Source organism: Marmota monax, unplaced genomic scaffold (genome assembly GCF_021218885.2).
Source record: "Marmota monax isolate L192 unplaced genomic scaffold, Marmota_monax_Labrador192_F-V1.1 WCK01_AAM20220418_F8-fsc00141, whole genome shotgun sequence".
NCBI lineage: Eukaryota > Metazoa > Chordata > Mammalia > Rodentia > Sciuridae > Marmota > Marmota monax.
Window position 1 is genome coordinate 614598 of NW_026692981.1, and position 9767 is coordinate 624364.

Consider the following 9767-nt stretch of genomic DNA (forward strand, 5'->3'; position numbering starts at 1 on the left):
ATTTAAGATGGTTGGGATTCATGCCCATTGGTGGGATGCCTGGATACAAGGTAGACCTACGGCCAGTGTTATGGAACCGGCACAGTGTTTTCCTAAGAGCTCTATTTACTTTCCCTCTCACCTGCAGTCTGTAAGGCCCTTTCTCTCCACCTTGACCAACACTGGTTGTCTCTTGTCTTTTTGAGAACACCCACTCTACCTGGGGTGAGAGGAGATCTTATTGTGGTTTAGATTTGCATCACCCTGGTGATTAGTGACCTTGAACAATCTTGTGTTCTTCTGAGAAATTCATACATAAGTCTGATGCCATTTTTAAATCGGGGAATTTGTTTATCTTGGCTTGTTGTTTTGTTTTGTTTTTACAATTGAAGTTTTAGTTTATTTTCCTATTGAATTTTGTCTTACACTTTTCTTTTGTTTGATTGTATATGTTTTTGTTCTACAGTGTTTGGGATAGAAAACAGTTTTGCAAATGCTAGGAAATTACTCCATCAGTAAGATATACCCATAGCCCTTGCTATTGAATTTTTATGTCTTTTACGTACAATCTGAATATTAAATTTTTGTGAATAGTTTTCAACTATTCTGTAAGTTGTCTCTTCACCTTGTACAACAATTCATGTCCATTCCAGTGGCCTAGGGCTTTCCTGCCTGTTGAGTTTACATCTACCAGTTTTACCGTTTTGGGTCCTTTAATCCATTTGGAATTGGTTTTAACTGGTGAGAGGCTCTAACTTCATGGTTCTTCAGTGGGTATGCAAGTTTTCCAGCACTGCTTTATTGAAAAGGCTGTTTTTCTCGGGTGGCTGCAGACATGTGGGTGTAGACACGTGGGTTCCTCCAAGCTCCCTACGCTGTCGATCATGTCTGAGTCTTTCTTATGCTAACACCACGATGTCTTGCTTACCACAGTTTTGTAGTATGCTTTGGTTCTATAATACTATAATGCCACCCAATTGTTTTTTTGCTTAAGATTGTCTTGTTGACATTTTTAATTCTTTGTAGAATTTCCATGTACTTTTTCATAAGGGTCATGGCAAATGACATTCCTACTAACAGCATAAAAAAATAACCAAAATGCCATATTTTTATATAAAAAATATTTTATTTCCTCCACACCCACCTGCACTGATACTTTTTATGCATTGTCCATTAGAGAGCGGACAACCTCACAGGCATGAGGAGGCAACTTGTGGTGGTTTTGACTTACATTTCCAGATGGTCAGTGATGTTGGGCACCTGCTGGACATTTTATGTCCTTCTTAGAAAATTGTCTTTTCAGAACCCTCGCCCATTCTTCAGTGGGGTGTTTGTGGTGTGAGTTTACAGGGAGAAAAGATCCACACCCTCGGAGAAAGGCGCCCTCGGAGTCATCTAATCTGCTTTGAGAAGAGCATCGAGTGCTTTGGGAAAGTGCTTTCCAATGAGGTTTTGGAGGTGGTGACCTCTGTCTTGCCCCTCTCCTGGCTCTTCTGGCGGGCTTGCTGTGATGGACCAAGCCACTCTGCTGAGACTGTCCTGCAGAGTGTGGAGGACAGGAGTGGAGAGTGGCCCCCAAACAGCAGGCGCTCACACCCAGGGCCTCTCACATCCTGAGGAGGTCAGGGACTACTCTGACCTTGGTGTTGCTGGACCCATGCTTGGTTGAAGTGTCCTGAGGAACACTGAGCAGAGCACCTGGCTAAGTCACTCTGCTTCTAGACTCCTGACCTCAGAAATGAGAAGATGATAAATGTGTTAAGCTCCAGGGCGGCTTCCTCCATGGAGAGATAATGAAGACAAGTGATAAATAAGTCGCAGTGTATTCACTCTGTGGCATTCCACACAAAATCACAATAGAGGAGTGACATTGACACAGAAAAACGAAACTTATGGAATATTAGCAAAAAGTAGAAAATATATATGATTTTATTTATATAATGCTCAGGTATAAGTAAGGATTAGCATTTAAGAATAAATTGGTGCTAAAATAATAAGAAAATGCAAAGTAGTAATGGAAGCCAAAGTCCAATGACCATACAGGAGCCCTTCTTAGCCAGCGACTGACACCACTGCATGGCCTTTGCCAGGGCTGCACAGGTGCTTGCTATGTGATTAAGTTGGCACAACGTTTATGGACTTGTGCATGCAGGGTAAGGGTCCAAGAGAAAAAGTTTAAAGATTTAAAGAATGCTATTTTGTAAATAGGAATTTCAAAACTGAAAAGATGAAGTTCTGAGATAATTTCATGGATATTTTATAGTAATATAAACTTCAGTGTATTTTTAAAGTTTCTATGATTGAATTATTTTAAAAATTACTTGAGAACTAACAGGAAAAATATTTGCAGTCAGTCTGATAGGCTTATAGCAAACAAAAATACTTAGAAAATGGAATTTGAAAAATTCTAGCCATGCTACCCATGAAGTGGGCTTGAGATACATTTGAATATGCTGTGTGTGTTTCACTTTGTCTATGTATGAAGTGTATAGATCACCACTGTTCCACTCTGGCCAGGGTCTCTGGGGGAACTGGGTCCCTTCTGTCCAGACGGAGGTACTGCGAAGAGGAAGGACAGAACCTGGCTTCTCATCAGCCACAGCCAGAGATGTGCGGGCCTTTGATCTACTTCTACAACAATCCCTTAAACCATGAATTCTCCTAAGAGACTAGACATTTCAAAAACAGGAGCCTGGTAAACTGGATTGTAGCACATCAGCTCCGTCGGCTGTAATGCAGCTATTAAAATGAAAACAAAAGTTTAAAAGAAAGTGTTCAGGACAGACCCTCACTCAGGTGAATTTTTATCTCTGCACAGTTACCAAGGCATGTGAAGAACCTGGAGGGTCTGCAAGAGTAAATTTTTTTGGATTTATGCACTGTCCATGAAAACCCTGGCCATCTCTTCTGGGCCACACATTTCTTCAGATCTTGAGAATCTAATTGGATTTCTGCCTTGGTGTCTGCTGAATTTTACTGTTCACATTAGCAATTTGTAAAACTAGTGGGAATGGGCTTCTCTCCAGCTGAAGGTGGCCACATTCGTGATGTGTAAACCCTCCTTCCTTTGCCAGGAGAATTTAGGGAGTCCTGAGAAATTTGGCCAGAAGTGAGTTCCAATCCCACTTTCTAAGGTTCCGACGAGGGTGGGATTCGAACCCACGCGTGCAGAGCACAATGGATTAGCAGTCCATCGCCTTAACCACTCGGCCACCTCGTCACAGGGTAGTGGCGCTGCTTTCCCCCACACTAGCTTAGGCAGGTGCTTGACTGGGCGGAGGACCCGGCCAGTGTCCGCACCACCCGCCACAGCGGTGACTCCGCGCAGCCAAGGCGCCTGCTGTGCTGGGAGACACCTGTGCGCGGCCCCAGGCAGCCAGGCCCAGCCCGGGGTCGCCCTCTGCGCCTGGGAGCCCGGGTCTCAGCAGGGCGGTTGGTCCCTCAGTGCAGCTGAGGCTGGGCTGCGACAGGGAGGAAGCTCGGGGAACAACCTCCACTCCTGGCTCCCGGTCACCATCGTTATTTATGGTCTGTCCCCCTACTTGGGCGGTTTTCCATTCTGTGCGAAATGTGAGCCTAGTGAGATCCAGAGACAGTGAGACAGACTGAAAGGGGGACCGGCCGGAGTGCGCAGGTGGACCAGCAGCAGAAGCCACCCTGTGTGAGGTGGGGCTCTGCTCTTGGGTTCAAATCTTGATGCTGCTATCTATTGTATGTGTCCTGAGCAAGGATGATCAAAACCCAGTCTCCAGCCAACCCCCCAAACGGCTTCTAAAGGGAGAGAAATGATTCTATTCCTGAAGAGATACAGAACGGAATGGGACCCAGGAACTGCTCTGGAGGCTGCCAGCGCAGGGCGGTCCCCTTGTACAGCCAGCAGGCACAAACCACAAGGACAGGATCTAAAACCCATCTTCCTCAGTTAGGAGGACCCGACAGCACAATTGTCACCCAAGGCTCATCTCAGGGTGACGTGGTGATTGGAGTAACTGGTGTTTCATTAACTGTCTTCATTCAAGAGCTACAACCTCTCACATAGATTCTATTCCTGAGTGTAAAGAAGGACTTGAGAAGGAAGGGAAGAGACTCATTCTGTGTGTCTCAGAGGCTGTCCTCTTTCCCACCTCGGGAGCTGCACCTTGTTAAAGGACCGGTGCAGAGCTTGTCTGGGCATGAGTCCTGCTTTCCGCACGGTGCCGGGTGACATTTCCTAAGAAGCACAGGTTTCATTCTCTTTCAGTGAATACAAAATAGTTGCTGAGAGCGTCTGAGCCTTAGGACCTTCACTCTTCTGGCACCTGTAGGCACCTGGGCCAGCAAGATGCAGGGGCCCTTCACAGCAGATGTCCCTGCAGATGTGGTGGAGCCTGTTTGCCCTGTGTTCAGGAACTGGATTCATCAGAGAGCTCTGTGGTGTGCTCTGAAGTTCCAGAGACAGAGGACTGCCTGCCTCCAGGAAATACTCTCCTCAGGCTCCGTGTGGTCCTGCATTATGACTGCCAGCATCTTTAGCTTCCCAAGGTCTCTGCCCCTAAGTTTTGGTGTGTTACTGTGTTACAAGGGGCAGCCTTTGCACTTGTATTGTATTACCAGGGCCCCAAGTGCTTAATTCAGAGGTATTCTTTCTGCATCCATTCTTCAGCTCTCTGTTCTTACACCTAACATTGTGCCATCCCATGTAAGTCAACTTCCTTCTTTGTAGGTCTGCCATTTGGTGGACTTCCTACAATAATTTTTATTTAAAAACACAGTTTCTCTCTTGAGAATCAATCATTACTGGTGCTTTTCAGCCTGATATTATTATTTGAGGTAACACCCTTTAAATTTAGTTGGTATTATGCAGCAAGCAACACTAATCTCACATTTGACTGTAGACAACGGGGCCTGGAATGGAGGGGCTTACCTGCTTCAGCTGCGGGGTGTTAGGCCCGGAAGGGGCACTGCACATCTCTCCGAATGCAAAGCCTGTCTTTTATAATAGTTGACGACACTGTTCCTAATGCAACTTGGGATAATATTCCTCCTCTGTCATTCTTCCTTCTGTCTGAGAGGTGTGTCTGAGAGGTGTGTCAGGCTATGAAAGTCTGGGAAAGTGAGAGAATCCTGGGAAAATAAGAGTTACTAGAAAGATGTGAAAGAAGAACAGGTTTGGTAAGTGCTCGGGGTACTGAGGCATATTGACTGTAGTCACCTTTATGGCACCCAGTTTCACAATAAGCAGTCCATCCACTTATTCCCAGAGTTATTACAACTGCTATGCCTGTCACTAAAGCCTGTAGCCAAAGGCATCATGCAGTTGACATTTAGGACTGTGTGCTGCCTTCGCTCCTGCATTGGCACAGTCTTCAGCCTCCCCATCAGTCAGGGGAGGAAACAGAGGTTGAAAGGCAGTAACTGATATTCCTAAACTCAGGGGCTGCCTGGTACCAAACCTGGGCACAGCCTGAATTCCTGCACTTCATGCTGCCAGAGACCTTCATCAGAGAGAAGCGAAAAGCAACCCTTTAATGATTTGCAGGAAGAAGAGGGGTAGGGTTGCAGAACGACACTTGAAGCACACAGAACTTATGTAAATCCTGGGTTTATTTCTAACAGCCTGGTTCCTTTGTTCTGCAGAAACCAAACATAGTTTAGCATAAGTTCTTGGGTGAGATTGAGATGGGAAAAGGTAAAGTGTGAAAAGGTAACATCCTGTCCAGGCTTGCATGAGATCCGATGGGATGATAAAGATCAAAGCATTTTCCTATTGTTGACTACATTAGAAAAAAAAGACACAGCTCAGGCTTCCCCCAGTGTTCTGCAGCAGCCATAAAATGCCCTCTTGACCCTCTTGATTCTTCTCGAGTGACTTCGTGCGTTCATCATGCCCAATGTCTCTCAACCTACTTTTCTACAGAGAGGTTTTTCTGGGGATTCCTAATTCATACACTGCCTTCCTCTCCTGACAGCACGCAGCAGGTGCGCATTCCTCACATCCTAACCCTTTGATAGACACCACTGCATGCAGAACTGACCCAGCCCTCCTTTGGAGGCCCTTGAGGTCATCAGGGGAACTCAGACCCCTGCTAAGGACCTTTAAGGAGGAGCTTTTGCTGGTTTCTCTGGGGCACCCTCCCTGACTGCTTCCTGTTGTCTACTGGTTTTCTCAGGGAAGAGACTTTTTCCTAGATGTCTTTGGCTGACTCAGCTTCAACTATTGGATCCAACCTGGAAAAACTATGCAGTTTGGCTTCATGTTGAGGAGTATTAAAAAAACAAAATAATAAAAAAAAAATAAAACACTGAGTATTTGTAAGCAGTGAAATCATAGAATAATTTTGGGGTTAAGAAGTACAGAAATATGAAGGTATTTTCATCAAAGACAATACTTGAAGCAAAAAGCAAACTGAGAAATTGTCATGCTAACCAAAATGATGGATAGAAAGGCACATGCAATGAAATGACAGACACTGAGGAAATTTAAACATGGATGAATTCGCAAGACGTTAAATATGTTGACAGTAGAATTTGTGTCTGTGTCGGGGCAGGGAAGGTAGACAGGTCAAGCATGAGTTTTTCAAATAGATTAATGGGAATATGATGGAAGGAAATAAAAAAGGCAGGAAGAAATTCTGGCTGGGGAACTGTGTTTAATGAACTACGCAGAGGCTTAACATAGGTGGGATATTACGGATTTCAACAGGTAGATGGGATTTCTTTTATGAGGCTTTGAAGAAATTTGGGGTGAAAAACTTGATTGAATACTAGTCCTCAAGATGGTGCTGGCTGTTACATAGAATGACAAATAAAGAGTGCCACAGGAAAGGGACTAGTAACTTGAATAAAAATCTGCACTGTTATGTATATACTGGGGCTGTTCTTATACTCTAGAAATTGCTGATATAAAATTGTTTTAGCAGATGCATCTTACAATTGCTGTGGCTTTCTCTACAAAGGTGTTTGCTGAATCCAAGCTTCCTGTCTGGAGATGGTTCTGAACCTAGTCAAGGGAACAACCTTCACGTTTCTAAGAGGACTTGGCAGTGATGGGAACACCTTTGTTCTTGTGAACTACATTTACGTTTTCAGAGGCAGTGAGAAGAAACCTGTCCACCTCATTCTCATCCACTTGGCCTCTGCAAATACCCTAATGCTTTTTAGCAAAGGTACACCAAGGACAATAGCCAGCTTTGGTTTGGAAACCTCCTAGGTGATGTAGGCTGTAAGATTGTGGTTTCCCTGGAGAGGGTGGCCCGGGGCCTGTCCATCTGCACCACCAGTCTCCTCACAGTGGTCCAGGCCATCACCATCAGCCCCAGAGCCTCCAGGTGGGGGAGGCTGCAGCCCAGGTCTGCATGGCACCTGCTTCCCTTGTTCCTGTTCTGTTGGATTCTCAATTCCTTGATAAGCATGAACTTACTATTTTACATCAAAAATATCAGCAGCATGAATACATCAGAATTTAGTGAAAATGGTAACTACTGCTATTTTCTACCAGAAAACTGGATAATTGGAAGAATTTTCACTGGTCTCATGGTCCTTCGAGATGCTGTGTTCCAGGGTGCCATGGGCGGGGCCAGTGGCCACATGGTCTTCGTCCTCCACAAGCACCACCAGCAGGTGCTCCACCTTCAGACCTCCAAGCTCCTCCACAGAACCCCCCCTGAGGTGAAGGCTGCGAAGAGTGTCCTCCTTCTGATGCTCTGCTTTCTCTTCTTCTATTGGGCAGATTGTTTTGTTTCATTATGTTTATTTTCCTCCTTACTGGAGAATTCTGCATCTGTAAGTGCTCAAGAATTTCTGACCCTTAGTTATGCGATTGTTAGCCCATTTCTGCTGATTCACAGAGATGGATATCTGGTTGAAAGTTGTCATGCTCAGTAAGAAAGAAAAACTTTGAGAAATCACCCATTTCAGTGATCCTTTTAGTATGTTTGAAATCCTGTTAGTTTTGTGTTGCTGTATGTGATGCAAGACATTAAAGGGAGGGAAGTCGCACAGAGGTGCATTCTCACAGCGCAAAGTTGGTGACAGTCTTGAATGCACAGAGGTCACTGGGAGCTGGAGGGACCCAGCTATCTCCTCTTTGTTCTTCCTGCCACCCTTCAGGAAGAATCCGATGTTCTCCTGCATGTTAGGTGGCTCTTTCATACCACCACTTCTGCTAGTGAGAAGCTGAAGAACAATTCAGAAAATCATATCAAGATTACTTATGTATTCACCTCCAGACCAAAGAAGTCCAATTCTAGGGCCTAGTCTTCCAGATGTGCTTGATTACATAAGATACACAGAATAAAAATATTTTATATTGCAGTTTTATTTTATAAACAAACTTGAGTATTCAATAAGTGTGCCATTGCTGTTATTTAAAGACAATTTATAAATTTTCATCCTACAAAGTGGAATTTTATTGAACTTGTTAAAAACACGGGTGGGTTCAAACTACTAGGATGTAGGGAATATTACAAAAAAAAATCAGTGGAGACTAATAGTACTTTAGAAAGGAATACCAAGCATTTAACTGGATTGTGTCTGCATTTGAACAACTGCAAAACACAAAAGAAACTGAAAGAGTAGTTCCTCATTTGGGAGAAAGAAGTCTTATGGAGGTGCACCAAGAAATCATTTTTTTCTTTTCATATTTTCTAAACCTTTAAATGCATTTTTAAATAAGTGAATAAATAAAATTGAAAACAATCTGAGGCTTCTTTAAAGACATTGCTTTTTATGGCCGTTCCATTGCTCATGCTTTTGACCTTCCCTAGTTTTAATGACATACAAACTGTTCTGGTTTTAATTAGGGGAAAAGTTGCTTTGCCCTTGTCCTACACTGGAGCCCAGAGCCCATGGGTGTGGGACGCACACTTCTGACAATGAGGGCCTCGAGCCAGCCCCTCTGCACGACCTGGGATGATTGTGCTCACTCCACATGTTCACTGAGGAAGGATCGGAGGGAGGAGGCACAGAGGCTCTCCAGGTGACAGAGGCCCTTTGTGTCTCTTGGTGGCCCTGCTGATCAGTGGAGTAGACAAAGGGGAAGGAAAGGAGGGGGAGAGAGGGGACAGGGAAGGACAGTGGGGTGAATGTGACCTCACTCCCATCACATTTGTGAGTACACCACAGTGAGTCAGGCAGACTTTCCATTCCAGAGCAGCCACAGTCATGAGCTAATATTTATGTGGAGCCCTCTCTTGTGCTTAGCTGTGAGTCTGTATTCCACAAAGGTAGGAGGGAAACACAGATGTGAGAGACACAGAGTCAACCAATATTTATGAAATGATAAGTTTGACAATACTCCTAAACTCCTATAATGAAGTGCTTTGGTCAATAGGACCCAAAGTCATCTACAGGTTCAATACCATCACTACCAAATGACGTGACATTTTTCACAGTACCAGGGAAAATAGTCCAAAATTCATATGGATGAGGACAAGACCTGGAATAGCCAAAGCGATCCTGATCAACAAGAGCAATGCTGGAGGAATCTAATGCCACATCTCAAATTGGACTGCAGAGCTATAGTAACAAAACAGCATGGTACAGAATGGACTAGAGGTCACAGGGACAAAGCCACAAGGTACAGACATCTGACCTTGGTAAAGGTGCCAAAAATATATGTTGGAGGACAGACAGCTTTTTAAACAAAGGGTACTGGGCACATACATATGATATCCATATGTAGAAGAAGGAAGCCAGAGGCCTGTTTCTCACCCACAAACATCAACCCAAAAGGTACCAGAGACCTAGGAATGCACCTGAGTACTGCAGCCACTGTGAGAGACACAGCAGAAACACTCCACATACTGACC

General features: G+C 44.5%; 1 non-coding gene and 1 pseudogene across 1 annotated transcript; one reads left to right on the forward strand and one right to left on the reverse strand.

Moving 5' to 3' along the window:
• The first annotated feature begins 2027 nt into the window (after positions 1-2027).
• Positions 2028-8655, forward strand: LOC124097848 (putative vomeronasal receptor-like protein 4; annotated as a pseudogene).
• Trnas-gcu (transfer RNA serine (anticodon GCU)) lies at positions 3118-3199 on the reverse strand. Its single transcript has one exon. It is a non-coding gene; the product is annotated as a tRNA-Ser (tRNA).
• Positions 8656-9767: the final 1112 nt, after the last annotated feature.